Genomic DNA, 19,925 nt, shown 5'->3' with positions numbered 1-19,925 from the left:
GGACAAACGTCAGAGTGGAAGACTTGGGGGAGTGGTGGGGGTTACAAGCTGGAGGGTGATAGGTGAAAGGCAGAAGGTATGTAGGTGGAGAGGTGGAGTGGAAGTGATAGGTAGAAGAGGCAAAGCACTGAGTAAGATGGAATCTAATAGGGCAAAAGACAAGGCAATGGAATAAGGGGTATAAGGTGTGGAATCAAAGGGAAGAAAGTGTGGGTGATAGGCAAGTCATGAGGGTGGCAGAGGGAAAGGAGAATATGGAAGGTGACAGAGGAAAAAGAGAAAAGTAGTGGATATGGTCCAGTCCATCACAGGTAAAGCCCTCCTCACCATTGAGTACATCGAAGGGAGGGCTTTTGCAGGAAAGCAACATTCATCATCAAGGACTTCCACCATCGAAACCACACTCTCTTCCCAATGCTGCTATCAGGGAGGAGGTGCAGGAACCTCAGGGCCCACACCACCCGGGTCAGAAACAGTTATTTCCCATCAACCATCAGGAGCTTAAACCAGAGGGGACAACTTCATTCACCCCAACACAGAACTTGTTCTTTAACCTATGGACTTACTTTGAAAGACTCTACCACTTTTGTTTTCAATATTTATTGCTTATTTATTTATTATTATGGTGGTGAGACAGAGACACACTCTACCAAAGCAGGTGTATGGTGCTCATTCCCTCCCCTAGCTTGCAGGTCACCCTTGGGCAAGGTGTAGCACCTGCTTAGGCCCATGTCAGGGTCATGTGAAGCTATGGGAGCAGCCTGGTAGATAGTTGTATGAGTAGCCAGTGCATATCACAAGCCCTAGTTATGTGACCACTGACACTAGACAGAAAATTTCTGAAGAGTATTGATAATGGCTGGGGTCACCCATCTTGTAAAGAAACTGCCTAGAAGTCAAGTCAAGTCAAGGCACTTTTTATTGTCATTTTGACCATAACTGCTGGTACAGTACACAGTAAAAACGAGACAATGTTTTTCAGGACCATGGTGCTGCATGAAACAGTACAAAAACTACACTGAACTGCGTGAAAACAACACAGGGAAAAAAAAAACTACACTAGACTACATACCTACACAGGACTGCATAAAGTGCACAAAACAGTGCAGGCAGTAAGATGTTGTCAGTCCAGGCTCTGGGCATTGAGGAGTCTGATAGCATGGGGGAAGAAACTGTTTCATAGTCTGGTCATGAGAGCCCAAATGCTTTGGTGCCTTTTCGCAGATGGCAGGAGGGAGAAGAGTTTGTATGAGGGGTGCATGGGGTCCTTCATAATGCTGTTTCCTTTGCGGATGCAGCGTGCAGTGTAAATGTCTGTAATGGCAGGAAGAGAGATCCCGATGATCTCCTCAGCTGACCTCACTATCTGCTGCAAGGTTTTGTGATCCGAGATGGTGCAATTTCCGAACCAGGCAGTGATGCAGCTGCTCAGGATGCTCTCAATACAACCCCTGTAGAATGTGATGAGGATGGGGGGTGGGAGATGGACTTTCCTCAGCCTTTGCAGAAAGTAGAGACACTGCTGGGCTTTCTTTGCTATGGAACTGATGTTGAGGGACCAGGTGAGGTTCTCCGTCAGGTAAACACCAAGAAATTTGGTACTCTTAGTAATGGCAAATCACTTTTGTAGAAAACCTTGCCAAGAACATGGACATGGAAAGACTATGATCCTCCACATTCTATGACACGGCATATAATGATGGCGACTAGTTTTATCTTCTTCCCTTGTTTATATTTGCACAGATTACTATCTTTTGCACTTCGGTTGTTTGTCTTTGTTGTGTGTGATTTTTAATTGAATCTATAATGTCCCTTTGTATATACTGAGAATGCCAACAACAAAATGAATTTCAGGGTTGTATATGACGGCATACGTGTACTTTGAGAATAAATTTACTTTGAACTTTGAATTAAAGTGAATCTGTGATCCCACTGCAACTGTTGCACATGAGCTGGAGCTTGTGACTTCCAGCTCCAGAGACACAAAGTGTCAATGGTCCATTTCCCTCCACAAGTGCGGCCTATCCTGCTGAGTTCCTTCAGGAGCTTGCTATTTTTTGCAATTAATATACAGTATTGGATGTAATATACTGGCATGTTCAATTTGGTAAAGAAATAGGAAAGGAAGAAAATTTCAGATAGTACCTTAAGGAGTTACAGAAGCCTGAAGGCATACACTCAGTGATTCAGGAATAGCTTCTTCCCCTCTGCCATCTGATTCCTAAATGGACAGTGAACTCATGAACAATACCATACTTTTTAAAAAATATATATTACTTCTGATTTTGTACTAATTTTAATCTATTTAATATATATACACACACATATAATACATATACAGTATATATATTTACAGTTATTTATTTTCTTCCAATATTATCATATATTGCATTGTACTACTGCTGCTAAATAAACAATTTCACAACCTGTACCAGTGATAATAAACCTGATTTTATTGTGGCATCCATCATCAAGGTCTGCCACCAGTAAGGACATGTCCTCTTCTCATTATTACTATCAGGGAGGAAGTACAGGACCCTGAGGACATACAATTGACATTTTTTTTAGGAAGTATATCTTCCCCTCTTCCATCACCTCCCTGAACCCCGAGCACTAGCTCACTGTTTGGCTTTCTTTTTTCACTATTTATTGGTTATATATCACTTATTATACATTATAGCAACTATAATGAGACACCCGTGGATGGCAGTGAGCCCAAGTGCAGAGTAAGGTCCAGAATTAACTCAGATTCCATTTTGAAACAAAGAAAACAACACAAATGAAATCCAAAGGCAAAATCACAAACAGTAGGACAAGAAATAGACCTTCTGCAATTGAACACTGAGTGCTCAGCACGAGGCCTTTAAGTACAGACTTTCCATGAAGGAATGTGACAGACAATAATTGACAGTCTGAGTCTAAAGGGGACAGCGGCTGCTGGCATTCTCTTGCCTGATGATGAATGAAGTTCCCTGGCATTTTTCACATCCACTTCCAGTAAATTTGAAATTGTGCAAGTTCGGTCAAATGTAGGTCTCTGTTTGATTAACAGTTTTAACCAAATGCATTTGCCAATTAAACTACACACAAATACATCTCACAGCACACCAATTAATAATTCATCAACGTTGCAATGTCTAGATAAATCATCCAATGCAATAAAACAGTCTCTGAATATTTGGAGCAGCTTCTCCACTTCCTGAGGAGATTAAAGTGAGTGACACTCCCCACTCCTGCCCTCATTGTAACTGAATTTTACAGGAACATCATTGATGCCCTGACCAGCTGCGTCGCTGTCTGGTAGTTAAATCGCAAAGCATTTGACTGCAAGACCCTACAAAGTGTTGCGAGGATGGTTGAGAGGATCATCAGGGTCTCTCTTCCATCCATCAGAGATATTTATCAGGAGTGTTGCATATGCAGGGCCCTTAGCATTGTCAATGACCATCCGTCCTACAATCTTTTTGACCCCTTTCTATCAGACAGGGCGTACTGCAGCTTCATACAAGGACTGTTAGCATGGGAAACAGCTTCTTTCCCCAGGCAATGAGACTACTGAAGAAGTGCCAGTAACAATATACTGTTTACTTTTTAACTTGTATTGTAAATGCACTTTATTAGTTTTTAAATTATGAATGGTAATATTACTTCATGTGTTGTGTGTGGAATTTTATGTATTGTGTTGTGCACCTTGGTCTGGAGGAACGTTGTTTAATTTGGTGATATACATGTGTACAATAAGTAATAAATACAATAAGTTAAACTTGAAGTTGAACTTGTTTTCTCTCATTTCAGTTCCTTATATAAAACTTATAACCTTCAGCTTCAGAAGCAGAATCAGGTTTACTATCACCGGCATGTAAACATGAGATTTGTTAACTTAGCAGCAGCAGTTCAATGCAATACATAATACAGAAGAGAAAATATAATAATAATAATAATAATAATAATAATAATAATAATAATAATAATAATAATAATAATAATAATAATAATAATAATAATAATAATAATAATAATAATAAATTACAGTATATGTATATTGAATATATTAAAAACATGCAAAAATAGGAATACTGTATATTAAAAAAAAGTGAGTCAGTGTCCAAAGTTTCAATTTAGGAATCAGATGGCAGAGGGGAAGAAGCTGTTCCTGAATCGCTCAGTGTGTGCCGTCAGGCTTCTGTATCTCCTAGCTGATGGTAACAATGAGAAAACGGCATACCCTGGATGCTGGAGGTCCTTAATAATGACCATTACCTGAAGACGTCCTGGGTCCTTTGTAAGCTAGTACCCAAGATGGGTAGATTTACAACCTTCTGCAGCTTCTTTTGGTCCTGTGCAGTAGCCCTTCCATACCAGACAGTGATGCAGCCTGTCAGAATGCTCTCCACGGTACAACTATAGAAGTTTTCGAGTGTATTTGTTGACATGCCAAATCTCTTCAAACTCCTGATGAAGTATAGCTGCTGACTTGCCTTCTTTATAACTACATTGATATGTTGGGACCAGGTTAGATCCTCAGAGATCTTGACACCCAGTAACTTAAAACTGCTCACTCTCTCCACGCTATGAGGATTGGTATATGTTCCTTCGTCTTACCCTTCCTGAAGTCCACAATCAACGCTTTTGTCTTATTGACATTGAATGCCAGGTTGTTGCTGTGGCTCCACTCCACTAGTTGGCATATCTCACTCCTATACATCCTCTTGTCATCACCTGAGATTCCACTAAACATGGTTGTTTCATCAGTAAATTTATAGATAGCATTTGAGCTATGCCTAGCCGTACAGTCATGGGTATATAGAGAGTAGAGAAGTGGCCTAATCACACACCCCTAAGGTGCACCAGTGTTGATTGTAAGCGAGGAGTATATGTTATCACCAATCCGCTCAGATTGTGGTTTTCCAGTTAGAATGTTGAGGATCCAATTGCAGAGGGAGGTACAGAGGCCCAGGTTCTGCAACTTCTCAATCAGGATTGTGGGAATGACGGTATTAAATGCTGAGCTATAGTCGATGAACAGCATCCTGACGTAGGTGTTTTTGCTGTCCAGGTGGTCTAGAGCTGTGTGGCGAGCCACTGAGTGAAGAATCTCTCAATTCCTGCTCTATTTATAACAATATAATACATTTGGTTTAATGAGGGGCTATCAGATTAGTAATTGAATATAGTTCTTGTTAGTAATATGCATAAATAGAAAAGCAGGAGAAACCCAACACAACTGATTAAGTGGTTGAATATTTTCAGTATAATCAAGAATATTAAAATCCATTCTCTCCTTAAATGCCCTGAAGAACACTCATGATCAACTAGACACTCCCAAGCTGTCATCATGTCTTGCCTGTGCTTGAGCTGCTGTTTTATCCAATTCCACAGGAAGAAATGAACCGTCAGCTGATCTGATTGACAGTGTATCGACCACCCTAAAGGCTCATTCCCTCGAACATTATGTATGTATGTATATTCACACTGTGACCACGTGGGTTTCCTCTGGCTGCTCCGGTTTCCTACTGCAGGTTAGTAAGTCGTGGACATGCTTTGTTGGTGCCAGAAGCAATGCTTGCTGGATGCCCCAGCACATTCTCAGGCTATGCTGGTCGTCGACGCAAACAAAGCATTTCTCTGCATGTTTTGATGTACATGTGACAAATAAAGGTAGTTTTTCATGTTTCGTAGCATGCTACCAACAGTGGCCACAAATGCTACCCCTTCTCAGGTGAGCAGCCACAATCCGTAACAGTAGCGGACGTGAGAAGGACTCTGTCGAGAGTCAACTTCCTTTTAGGCAGCTGGGCCAGGAAAAGATCTGAGGCCGAGTACTCAGGACGTGTGCTCACCATTCGCTCACATCTTCAACACTTCACTCATCCAGTTTGCTGTCCCCGCATGCTTCAAAGAACTCTACACCTTCAGAACTTCAAAACTACCACCAAATGGCACTGAAACCAATTATATTGAAATGCTTTGAATGGCTGGCAATGGCACATATGCACAACCCATTCCTGCCATATTGGATACTCACCAATATGCTTACCAACGGAACAACTATATAACCGATTCCTTAGCATCTATCATGCATCTGGCCCTGACACACCTAGAAAACAAGGACACTTATGTCAGAATGCATTTTCTGTATTTCAGTTTGGCATAAGAACATAAGAAATAGGAGCAGGAGTAGCCCATCTGGCCCTTCCAACCTTCTAGCTAACATTGGTGAGACTCCTCAACTCTGAGGTGTAACTCCCAGGTAACACTGATGAGAATCCTCAATGCTGACTCGGGCAGCGGGAGACTGGAGTGTGCTTGGGACAAATGTTACTACCACTTCTCAAGGTGCACTGGCACTGGCTGAGTGATGACTCGTGACTCGTCACTCAAGGACACAAGCCACTCTTTGTCAAACCCCCTGAAATTCCATCTTGCACCCCCTGGGGGTGCAGGTTGGGAACCCCTGCTCTAGGTAAAGCATTTCCTCCTCATCTCCATCCTAAATCTACTCCCCCAAATCTTGAGGCGATGTCTCACCTACCAGTGGAAACAACTTTCCTGCCTCTATCTTATCTACTCCTTTCATAATTTTATACATTTATATAATATCTCCTCTCATTCTTCTGAATTCCAGCAAGTACAGTCCCAGGTGACTCAATCTCTCCTCATAGGTTAACCCCCTCATCCCTGGAATCAACCTGGTGAACCTCCTCTGCACTGCCTCCAAAGCCAGTATATCCTTCCTCAAGTAAGGAGACCAGAACTGTAAGTGTTTCTCCATGTACGGACTCACCAGTACCCTATACAGTTGCAGCATAACCTCCCTGCTCTTAAATTCAATCCCTCTAGCAAGGGCAGCATCCCATTTGCCTTTTTGATAGTCTGCTGCACCTGCAAAAACTAACATTTTGCGATTCTTCCATGAGCACTCCCAAGTCCCTCTGCTCAACAGCCTGTTGCAATTTTTTTTGCCATATAAATAATAACCTGCACTTCCATTGTCCCTTCCAAAGTGGATGACCTCACATTTACCAGCATTGTATTCCATCTGCCAGTCCCTTGCCCACTCACTTAACTTATCTATATCTCTCAGCAGGCTCTCCTTCTGAACAATTTGCTTTTCCACTCAATTTAGTATCATCAGGAAACTTAGATACAGTCCACTCAGTCCCCTCTTCCAGATCCGGAGTATTCAACACTAGTGTCCCACATTACTTGCTGAAAGTGAAAAAGACCCTATTCCTGGTCTAAATAGACTGCTGTACAACTAGGCATTGGACTTGCTAACCAACAGATATTCAGGGTGCACTACTATTCCCACCTCCCCATGATCCTCAACACTGGTGCTGGCAGGGCTGTGTGCTGAGCCCATTGCTGTACTCTCTACTCATGCATGAGTACACAGCCATACACCCAGGCAACCACATTATCAAGTTTGCTGATGACATGACGGTGGTGGGGCTCAGAGAGATGATTTACAGAGTGGAGGAGGAAAAGTTCCTGGTGCCAGCCAAATAACCTATTCCTCAATGTCAACAAGGCAAAGAAGATGGTTCTCTACTTCAGGAGAACCCGCACCATCACATCTCTCTTTATAAAGAACATCAGTGGAAACTACAACTAGTTCAAACTCCCAGGAGTACATATCTCGCACAACCTCGCATGCTCTCAGAACACATTCTACCTAGTCAAGAAAACTCACCAACACCTTTTTGAGGAGGCTGGCGTGAGCTGGACTTTGTATACCTATACTCATGTCATTCCAGAGATGTGTAGAAGAGAGCATCCTAACATGCTGCATCAGTTCATGGCAAGGAAACTGCACTGTGGTTGACAGGAAGGATATACAGTGGATAGTCAAAACTGCCTAACACATTACTGGCATCAGCCTACCACCATCAAGGGCAAAAATTCAGAAAGGTGCCGGAAATGCACCAATAACATCATGAAGGATCCCACCCTCCAGCTCATGGACTGACTGTCTACTCCCATTAGGGGGGGAGGCTGCACAGCATCTACAACAGGACCACCAGACTCGAAAACAATTACTTTCCCCAAGCAGTGAGGCTGATCAATACCTCCACCTGCTCACCCACCCCACCACACTCCCAGCCACCACTCTTTATCATTTCATGTCAGAGCCAACTTATGTGCAGACACTCCTCTACATATATACTGTAGATACAATCAATTCACCTTAAGTGTACAAGCTGTCTTATGTATTTGTATTTATTGTGTTCTTTATCTTATAGCATTTTTTTGTACTGCTTCAGATCCTGAGTAACAATTAATTCATTTTTCTTCACATTCATATGCTGGAAATGACATTAAGCAATTTTAAATCTTTAATCTTGAATCTCCTGCTGGCCGTAGGCTACACCAGTATCTCCAGTGATGAGAGCAAGAAGGCCCCATCACCAACATTCCCTGAAACCTTTGCAGCCCTTGCCTTGAGCTTTGCAAACTTATGATTGTGTGGCTAATCACAACTCCAATGTCATATTCAAATTTGCTGATAATACCGAATCAAAGGTGGTGATAAAACAGAATCTAGGAGGGAGGTTGAAAATCTGGCTGAGTGATGCCATAACAACAGTACCTTATTCAATGCCAGTGAGATCAAGGAGCTGATTTTTGACTTCAGAAGATTAAAGGTCCATGAACCAGCCCTCATCGAAGGACCAGAGCTGGAGATGATCAGAAACTTTAAATTCTTTAGTAGGTCTATGTCAGAGGACATGTCCTGGGCTCAGAATGTAACTGTAATAATGAAGAAAGCACAGCAGTATCTCTAATTCCTTAGGACCTGGCAAAGTTTCAGCAGGCGATCTAAAATCTCAACAAATTTCTATAGATGTCAACAAATTTCTGTAGTGGAGAGCATATCGACCGGCTGCTTTACAGGCTAGTAGGGAATCAGCAATGGCCATGAATGGAAAGTCCTATAAAGTGTAATCAGTACACCTCAGTCCATCATGGGTAAAACCCTCTCATCATTGAACACATCTGCATGAAACACTGTCGCAGAAAAGCAGCATCAATCATCAGTGACTCCACCACTCAGGAATGATCTCTTCTTGCTGCTAGCATCAGGAAGAAGGTACAGGAGACTCAGAACTCACACCTCCATGATTAGGAACAGTTATTATCTTTCAATTATCAGTGAACCAAAGGGGATAACTTCACTCAACTTCATTTGCGCCAATAATGTTCCACAACTATGGACTCACTTTCAAAGTTTCTTCATTTCAGGCTCTTGATATTAATTGTTTATTTATTTATTTTCATTATTTCTTTTTTTCAGTATTTGGTAGTGTGGTTGTTCATTGATTCTGTTACGGTTACCATTCTATGTATTTATCGAGCATATTTGCAAAAAAATGAATCTCAGTGAATCCGGTGACTTAATGCACTTTAATAATAGATTTACTGTACTTTGAACTCTGGTAATATTAAATGGCACTAGAAATATACAAGAGGCTATTTTTAAATGGAATAAACACAAAAATGAAAACATTAACATTGTTAAAGTAAAAAAAAATCAATAATTATATCAAAACAATTTATGTTTCTTCTTCCCCAAGTCTAATAGTTCCCCGTTGAATTTACATAGTCACAGATGCTGCACTTATCTAACCTTTCTCAAGATTGGTAGGCCAATTCCAACGCAAAATGCTGATTTCTATGTGGTGTCCTGTAATAGTGAGAATTGCAAATTTGCCTTTCTCACTCGATCAATAGTTTTAGCATTATTGCACATGACAATGAGTGTGCCAGAGTCAAACACTTATCACTAATGGTGAAATGCCAGGAGTGCCATTCAAAATCAGTTTCATTTTTCAGCAAAATATGGGCAATTAGTAGCTTCTCCCTCCACAGATGCTATTTACCCAGCTGAATATTTACAATATTTTCTGTTTTTATTTAAAGTTAGTAAATTGTATGGCAGTTCTGCTATGCAAAGTGGAGTGAGTCAGTGAAGAGTCAGAAAACTTAATAATGCAGACAATCTGCTTGTCACTTTGTAGGTGAATCACAATCTGGTTTTATATCACTGGCATATGCCATGAAATATGTTGTTATAGTGATACAATGCAATGTATAATATTAAAAATGGTGAATTACAGAAAGTCTATTTATTTATTGAAATGCAGGGCAGAACGGGCCCTTCCGACCCTTTGAGCCACACTGCTCAGCAAACCTCGGCCCCTGATTTAACTGTAGTCTAATCATGGGCCAATTTACAATGACCATTACCCTACTAATTAGTATGTCTTTGGACTGTGAGAGGAAACTGGAGCACCTGGAGGAAGCTCACATAGTCATGGGCAGAACATCTGCACCCTTTACAGCAGTGGCAGGAATGGAACCCTGGTCACCTGCACTGTAAACCGTTGCACTCTCCATTACGATAAATGCTGCCTTTTTGAGGCCTCGATCCCTGAAAATGTCCTGGATGAAACAGGTCAATAAAATCACTGACAGACATTTTTTTTTTGCTTGAAATGTTTCATAATTCAGTTTTCTTTAATTGAAACATAATAAAATATGTTTGCCATGCTGCCAGACTATGTTAAGAGAAGAGTTAGCATCCGTGAGAGTCATGGTAATAACATTGCTAATTTTGGTGCATATTGAAACTTACATTTTATTGTATGCAGCAGTCTAATTTTGACTAATAGTGATGTGTTTTAATCATCTAAAAATTAAGCTTCAGTGAAGAAAAGATTGATGTTAATGCTTCACATAATTCCTTCCAATTTTTTTAATGCCTGAGATGTAATGAATTATTGAATGTTAAAGCTATTGCATTTACAGAATGAGTAATTACTGACAGGAACAGCACTTAATGCCCATTTTTAATTGTTCTTGGTAAAATAGTAATGATGCACTTCGAAACCCATTATAATCCTTAGCTGAAAGAGTGGTTCCAGGAGTAACAATGTATTTCCCAGGCGGGCTGGCATGTGAATAAGAGAGTGTGATGTTCTCCCTGCTGTCTTTGTCCTTACGATCACTAAGAGGACCCTAGTCCTATAGAAGAAGCATTGGTGAGTCACCCCAGTACATGTTGAGAAAATGTGTATTGCTGCCATTATGTCCCAGTGATAGAGAAATTAAATATTTAAGATAGCATATAGGATGCCAATTAAGAAGACTGATAGACACATTTTTTCTATGGAAGTTGTAGAGCTTTTTGATATCATTGAAGTTAAACTAAATCCCACTAAGTGCACCATATTTGATCAGACTTCAGCCCTGTTTCTTGAGAATGTTCAAAATGTTTTGGAGAGTCAGAAATTATTATTGCAAGAATCTACGGTCTCTCGTTTTTTCTTACAATCAAAATAGCTGGTCTGATTAGCTTTCATGAAAATTTATGCTATGGTTGTATTGATCGTAATGGTTTGGTGATGACAACTCCACAGAATATCAAGGGAAGGTAGTTTATTCTCTCCAGATAGAGAAGATTATTTTCTATTCTTCATGTAGCATAATAATATTTATTATCTGCTTAAAGATCAGGATGATATTTCAAGTACTTCACTGAATGAAAGATGTTGGTTTGGAGATTAATTGGTAAAGATAAAAAAATTGATCAGCTAACACGGATGCAATATAAGCTGATCACCTGAAGTTATTTATTCATCTTTGATGGAGCAGCCATTGTTGGAATGGGGCAGTGTTAATGTGTCCTGCTTTGGCTCAACAGGCTTAAGTTTGGGCAACCACAGGTGCAGATTAATTTCTAGTAAGTTTTTTTTGTTAGTACATGCTTAGTGAACTGAGAACTGAGAATGGGTGCAGGGTTAGTGGTATGTCCATTGTGTGAGATGTGGGAACCTTGGGAGACCTCCTGTCTCCCTGATAACTACATCTGCACTAAGTATACCAAGCTGCAGCTCCTGAGAGACCGTGATAAGAAACCGAAGCTCAGCTGCCTTTGGTTCATATGGGAAACTGAGGAGGTGATAGACAGGAGCTACAAGGAAGTAGTCACCTTTAATTGTCAAGAGGTGTGTAACTGGGTGACTGTCAGGAGGGGGAAAGGGAATAGGCAGCCAGTGCCCATGTGGCTGTTTCCCACAATAATAAATATACCACTTTAAATACTGTTGGGTAGGGGGGAATGACCTACCAGGGAGAAGCGGCAGCGTGCAGGGCTCTGGCACTGAGTCTGGCTCCGTGGCTCTGAGGGAAGGTGGGGAGAAGAGGGGTGCAGTAGCAACGGAGGATTCTATAATTAGGGGAGCAGACAAGAGATTCTGTGCTATGAAAAAGATGCCCAGATGCTATTTTGCCTCCAAAATGTAAGGGTCAGGGATGTCTTGGATCAGGTCCACAGCATTCTAAAAGTGATCAGCCAGAAGTCATGGCACATGTTGGTACCAACAACATGGGTGGGAAAGGGGAAGAAGTCCTGAAGAGTGAATATAGTGAGTTAGGTAGACAGCTGAAAAGCAGATCCTCTAGGGTAGTAATCTCTGATTTGCTGCCTGAGCTATGCACCGGTGAGGGTAAGAATAGGATTATCTGGCAGATGAATGCAAGGCTGAGAAATTGGTGCAGGGGATGGGATTTCATATTTCTGGATCATAGAGATCTCTTCTTGCAAAGGTATGACCTGTACAAAAAGGAAGGGTTACATCTGTACCCGAGGGAGACCAAAAACCTTGTAGACAGTTTACTAGAGCTGCTGGGGAAATTTTAAAGTAATTTGGCAGGGGAATGGGAACTACAGTGATTGGGCAAAGGATAGAGCAGTTGGTATACAAGTAGATTCAGGATACAGTGAAACTGTGGGAAAAGACGGGCGTGAAATAGGGCAAAATTGCAGTCAGTGGGATGAGTTCAAGTGTTAGATGAGGGGGAAATCAAAATGGGTAATGAATACAGGACTGAAGGTGTTATATTTGAGTGCACACAGTGTACAAAATAAGGTAGATGATGTAGTACAATTCGAAATTGCCATATGTGATGGGTGGGCATTACAGAGTCATGGGGAGAGAAGATCATAGTAGGGGCTTAATGTCAAAGAATGCACATTTTATCAAAAGGACAGGCAGGTAGGCAGAGGGGGTGGGGTGGTTCTTTGGTAAAATTTGATATAGAATCCTTAAAAAGAAGTGACATTGGATCAGGTGATGTAGAATCCTTGTTGGTAGAATTAAGGAACTGTGAGGGTAAAAAGACCCTGATGGGAGTTATATATAGGTTTCTGAACAGTAGTCAGGATATGAGCTAACGCAGACAACAAGCTAGAAAAGCATTTATACAGGGCATTGGTACTATAGTCATGGGAGATTTCAATATGCGCGTAGATTGGGAAAATCAGGTTGGTGCTGGATCCCAAGGGAGTGAATTTGTTGAATGCCTATGAGCTCCATTTTTAGAGCAGCTTGTGGTTGAGTCCACTTGAGGAAAGGGTATTCTCGATTGGTTGTTGTGTAATGAAATAGATTAAAGCCAAGGAAACCTTTGAAAGAAGTGACCATAATATAAAAGGGCCAAAGTCTGCATGGGTTCCTTAAGGGAAAATCTTGCATGAGCGATCTGTTGGAAATATTTCAGGGAAGAACAAGCAGGATAGACAAAGGTGAGTTAGTGGATGTGGATTACTTGGACTTCCAGAATGACAAGGTGCCACACATGAGGTTGCTTAACAAGATAAGATCCCATGGTATTACAGGAAAGATACTGGCATGGATAGAACTTTGGCTGACTGGTAGGTGGCAAAGAGAGGGAATAAAGGGAGTCTTTTCTGATTGCTGGCCAGTGACTAGTGGTGTTCCTCAGGGATCTGTGTTGGGACTGTTTCTTTTTGTGTAATATGTCAATGATTTGGATGATGGAATTGATTGTATTGTGGCCAGGTTTATGGACACTACAAAGACAAGAGGAGGGGGATAGGTGTTGAGGAAGCAGGGAATCCGCAGAAGGACAGACAGATTGGGAGAAAGGGCAGATAAGTGGCAGATGGAACATAATGTGGGGAGGTGCGCATTTGTGCACTTTGTTAGAATAACTATGTTGTAAATGGGAAAAAATACAAAAATCAGAGTGCAAAGGAATTTGGGAGTCCTTGTGCAGGATTCCCAAAAGAATAACTTGCGGGTTGAGTCAGTAATAAGGAAGGTAAATGCAATGTTAGCATTCATTTCAAGAGGACTAGAATATACTATAGGAACAAAGATGTAATGCTGAGGCATTGGTCAGACTGCACTTAGAGTATTGTGAGTGGTTTTGGACTCTTTATCTAAGAACAGATGAGCTGAATTGGAGAGAGCCCAGAGGAGATTCATGACAATGATTTCAAAAATGAAGGGGTTAAAATATGAGTTGTGTTTGATGACTCTGGGCCTATAATCACTGGAATTTAGAAGAATGAGAGAGGACCTCAGTGAAACCTATCAAATATTGACTGAGCTGGATGGAGTGAATGTAGGGAGGATGTTTCCTTTAGTGGGTGAGTCTGAGACCAGAGGTCACAGCTGAGACAAGGGTTGTCCATTTAGAGCACAGCTGAGGAGGAATTTCTTTAGCCAGAAGTGTTCTCTATATCTTGACACTAAGCATTTAGCGCAACTTCAGGATGCTAGAAAGTGCTTGACACACAAATGGATTGCATGTCAAGCAATTCAAGATTCAAGATTGCTTAATGTCATTTCAAGCACACGAGCATAAAGGAGAATGAGAGTTCAGTTTTGAGTCCTGGTCCAACATCTGAATTTTCTATCCTAGTTGTCAAATGCACTAACATGGAGCCCTGGCATGGAAAGGAAAGTTGCTGCAGCATAAGGTTGTTTCCCCTCTCTCCCTTTCCTCCTTTTTCCTGTCCCTCTCCCTATCCCTTAATATTTATCTCTCATTGCTACCATCAAGGAAGAGGCACAAGAGCCCAAGGGACAAAGGACACACACTCAACATTTCAGGAACAGGTTCATCCCTTTGCTGTCCTATTCCAAATTGACAATGAAACTAAGAACATTACTTCACTACTTTTTTAAAAATTTTGCTCTACTTACTTAATTGAACTATTTTATTTATAAATATATATATATAGTTATAATTTATATATACATGCACACAGATACACACTGCAAATACTTACAGTAATTCACAAATGTTTCCATTATTATGTATTGCAATGTACTGGTGCTACAAAGAAAACAAATTTCACAACATATCCCCGTGATACTAAACCTCATTTTCTTTCTTTCTTACTCTCTCTCTTTCTCGCACTCTCTCTCACTCGCACTCAGTCACTCTCATTCCCAGTAACTCTCATACTCTCACACTCTCTCCCCTATGCCCTCAACACACCTGATTAGCTGAATACTAGAACACGTTTTTTGGTTTTGATCCTGTGATGATGGCCCAATTGTCCCTGGGTCAGCCACACTTCCTACTACGTTCTTTTGTTATTACACAGAACACCTAAGAATCTGAATCAAAATCATGTTTAATATCACTGGAATGTGTCATGAAATTTGTTGTTTTGTGGTAGCAGTACATTGCAATACATCATAATAAAATTATAAACTACAAAAAAGAAATATATTGTTATAAATTGAATTAAGTTGTGCAAAAAGAGAGCATTGCGGTAGTGTTCATGGGTTCATTGTCCATTGAGATATTTAATAGTTGAAGGGAAAAAGCTGTTTCTGAAATCTTGAGTGTGCCTCTTCAGGCTCCTGTATCTCCTCCTTGATGGGAGCAATTAAAAGAGGGCATGTCCTGGGTGATAGGCGTCCTTAATGATGGATGCCGCATTTTTGAGGCATTGCTTTTTGAAGATGTCCTTGATACCTTTTAGGCTAGTGCCCTTGATGGAGATGGTTGAGTTTACAACAGCTTTTTATGATCTTGTGCAGTGAATCCTCCATACCAGCCAGTGTTGCAACCAGTTAGAATGCTCTCCATTATACATCTTTAGAGATCTGTGAACATCTTCAGTGAAATGCCAAGTCTCCTCAAACTCTTAATGAAACCTAGCTGCAGTTGTGCCTTCTGTGTAATTGTATCAATATGTTGGGCCCAGAATAGATCTTCAGAGATGTTGACACCCAGAAACATGAAACCACTCACCCTTTCCACTGCTGATCTTCAGGCCAGATCATGAAATCACTCAATTGAATTTCAAATTGCAGGTATAACTCTTCAAGACATTGGAATTCCCTTCACACAGACAATGCAATAGTTAACAACATGAACCACCAATATTTGTTCAAGAGCAATTGAAGAATGCCATTAAAACCTGATCATATTAGTGATGCCCATGTTCCATAAAAGAAAATTAAAAGTGTTCCTGCAACATTCTTAAACCTGAATTAAAGCACCTTATTTTCTGTCTGGGTAGCCTCCAAACTGATAGCATGAATATCTATTACTCCACTTCCAGTAAATGTTCTCCTCCCCCTTCCTTCCTCTTTAATTCCCCACTTTGGCTCCCCCTTATCTTTTTTCTTCTCCTCATCTGCCTATCACCTGTCCCTCGTGCCTTTCATCCTTTCCTTCCTCCCATGGTCCACTTGCCTCTCCTATCAGATTCTGTCTTCTTCTCCCCTTTTCCTTTTCCTTCCATCACCTCTCAGCTTTTCACTTCATCCTTCCTGCCCCACTCACATAGTTCACGTCTCTAGCAAGCAGTCCTTCTCCTCCCCAGCCTTCTTATTCTGGCTTCTTCCCCCTTCCTTTCCAGTCATGATGAAGGGTCTCATCCTGGAATGATGACTGTTTATTCCTTTCCTTAGACACTGCCAGGTCTACTGAGTTCCTCCAGCATTTTGTATGTGTTATTCTAAATTCTGATTTATGTTCGTCCTGCCAAGCTACAAGAGGATTTCAGGCACATTATCTCCTGGGGCTCTCTGCCTCCTGTTCTTATACTTAATAGCTAGGTGAGTCAGTGCACAATTATCATCTCTTCCCTCTTTCACTCAGCCAGTAATACTAATCTCTTGGTGACTTGAAGAGGGGAAACCTGAAGAAAAGCTTTAAAAGCAGAAATAAATTCCTTGTTGAGTTTTCGCTGTTCAATCCACTGAAATTCCAAAAATATTTCTGAGTGTAGTAAATCCAGTTCTTTACCAGTTGATTTTACAAAACTAAATATTACATGAACATTATAGTAATTCACATGTAAGATGTGAATATATTAAATTTACAGCTGCAAATGCTGTGTAATCATTTAATTAGAATAACACCTTTTATTAATCTTTCATGTTGAAATTTAACATTTGAAACTAATGATTAATCTGTGATTGTTTCTTTACTTTAGTAGAACAAATGTACTATTTGACTGTGATTAGTAAACAGAAAAGAATAATGTGTGAACTATAGTAACACACTAAATGTTAAAGAAACTCAACGGTCAGGCAGCATCAATGGAACTGAATATAGAAATAAGGATTTGGGCGAGACCCTTTATTAAAATTGGTCAAAAAGGGGAAGTAAATGAGTGAAAGGGATGAAGTACAAGCTAGCAGGAGGTGGGTGAAGCCAGATGAGGTGACTTAAATCGAGCATTGTTGAAGTTTTGTCAGCACATCCAGGCGAGCACTAGTGACGATAACACACTTGACTACTGTTACACTCCCTTCCACAATGCTTACAAAGCTCTCCTTCGCCCAGCTTTTGGAAAATCAGATCACTCTTCAATCCTGCTCTTGCCAATGTACAGGCAGAAGCTGAAACAAGAGGTAGCCACAGTCAAATCCATCCCCTGCTGGTCCGATCAATTGGCCTTCATGCTACAGGACTTCTTTATTGACGTCGACTGGAATGTCTTCTGTGATGAGGATGACTCCAAGTTTATTGATGGAGTCACGTGTTTCATCCGGTAGTGCATTGATGATTTGTCCCTCAGAAGTTGGTCAGGGCCTTCCTGAACCAGAAAGCCTTGGCCAATAGTTCTGTGCGAGCAGCACTTACAGTGCGACGTTGAGCTTACATTGCTGGCGATCAACTAGAGCTCAAGATCTGCGTAAAGCTATCAAGGCTACGAAACAACAATATAGGGAAAAGATTGTGTCAAGATTCACAATGAATAGCTCACATGACTTGTGGTGAGGGCTGCATACCATCGCAGACTTCAAACCCAAACTTTGTGGTACCGCCAACATCATGGCCTCTCTCCCAGATGAGCTCAATCATTTTTATACTCAATTTGATGTCGCTAACTCTGAGCCTCCAAGTAAAGCCACCACTACAACCAGCAACCTGGTCATCTCTGAGGCTGAGGTACACAGATACTTCCAACGAGTGGACAGTCACAAGGCTGCAGGACCAGACAGCATCCCAGGGCGAGTACCCAGAATGTGCACAGCACAATTGGCAGGTAAGTTTACTGACATTTTTAATCTCTCTCTCCCAGTGTAGAGTGCCTTCCTTCGTCAATATTCACCATTGTCCCTGTACCAAAAAAGACCAAAGTAACGTGCATGAAAGACTAGCGTTCTGTCGCACTCACCTCAATAATAAGCAAATGCTTTGAGAGACTGGTCAAGGATTACACCTGCAGCTTGCTACCACCCAAACTGGACCCCCTACAATTCACCTACTGACACAACCAACCAACAGATGACGTAATAGCCACAGCTCTACAAACCGTCCTTCCACATCTGGAGAAGAAGGATGCTTAGGTGAAATGTCTACAGTACAGCATTCAATGCTATAGTTCCATCCAGGCTTGACAAGAAGCTCAGAGACCTCAGCCTTGACCCTGCCTTGGGCAGCTGGATCCTGGACTTCCTGTCAGATTGCCAGCAAGTTGTAAGAGTGGGCTCCCACACCTCCAGCCCGCTGACTCTCAATACAGGAGCCCACAGGGCTGCATACTGAGTCCTCTCCTTTACTCTCTGTATACCCATGACTGGATAGCAACCTACATCTCTAATCTGCTAATTAAATTTGCGGACAACACTACATTGATTGCCTTATCTCAAACAATAACGAGGTGGCCTACAGGGAATAAGTCATCTCTCTGACATAGTGGTTTCAAGAAGACAACCTCTCCCTCAATGTTGCAAAAACAAAGGAGCTGGTTGTTGATTACAGGAGGAATGGAGATGGGCTACTACTATTCACATCAATGGATCTGGGGTTGAGAGGGTGAACAGCTTTGGGTTCCTCAGCATCCACATCACCGAGAACCTCACATAGTTTGTACACACCAGCTGTGTGGTGAAAAAGGCACAACAGCACCTCTTACACCTCGGACAGTTGAATAAGTTTGGTATGGAGCTCCAAATCCTAAGAACTTTCTACAGGGGCACATTTGAGAGCATCCTAACTGGCTGCACCACTGCCTGGTATGGGAGCTGTACCTTCCCTAATCGCAGGACTCTGCAGAGAGTGGTGCGGTCAGCCCAGCACATCTGTAGTTGTGAACTTCCCATGATACAGGACATTTATATGATCAGGTGTGTAAAAAGGGCCTAAACGATCATTGGGGACCTGAGTCACCCAACCACAATCAATTTCATCTGCTACCATCCAGGAAATGGTACCGCAGCATTAAAGCCAGGACCAACAGGCTCCAGGACAGCTTCTTCCACCAGGCCATCAGACTAATGATCTCACGCTGATTTGAGTGTACTCTATGTTACATTGACTGTTCTATTTGTTATAAATTACTAAGATTGCACTTTGCATGTTTAGACGGAGACATAACATAAAGATTTTTACTCCTCATGTATGTAAAGGATGTAAGGAATAAGGTCAATTCAATTCAGTTCAGGTAGGTGGGTAGGGGAGGGGGAATGAAGTGAGAAGCTGGGAGATGATAGCTGGGTGGAAAGGTAAAGGGTTGGAAAAGAAGGAATCTGATTGGAGAGGAGAGTGGAGCATGAGAGAAAGGGAAAAAGGAGAAGCACCAGAGGATGATGGTAGATGGGAAAGTAGAAGAGAAGAGGTAAGCGGGGAGCCAAAAA

Source organism: Hypanus sabinus, chromosome 2 (assembly GCF_030144855.1).
Source record: "Hypanus sabinus isolate sHypSab1 chromosome 2, sHypSab1.hap1, whole genome shotgun sequence".
In the NCBI taxonomy this organism is placed as follows: Eukaryota; Metazoa; Chordata; class Chondrichthyes; order Myliobatiformes; family Dasyatidae; genus Hypanus; species Hypanus sabinus.
This window is presented reverse-complemented; position numbering follows the sequence as displayed.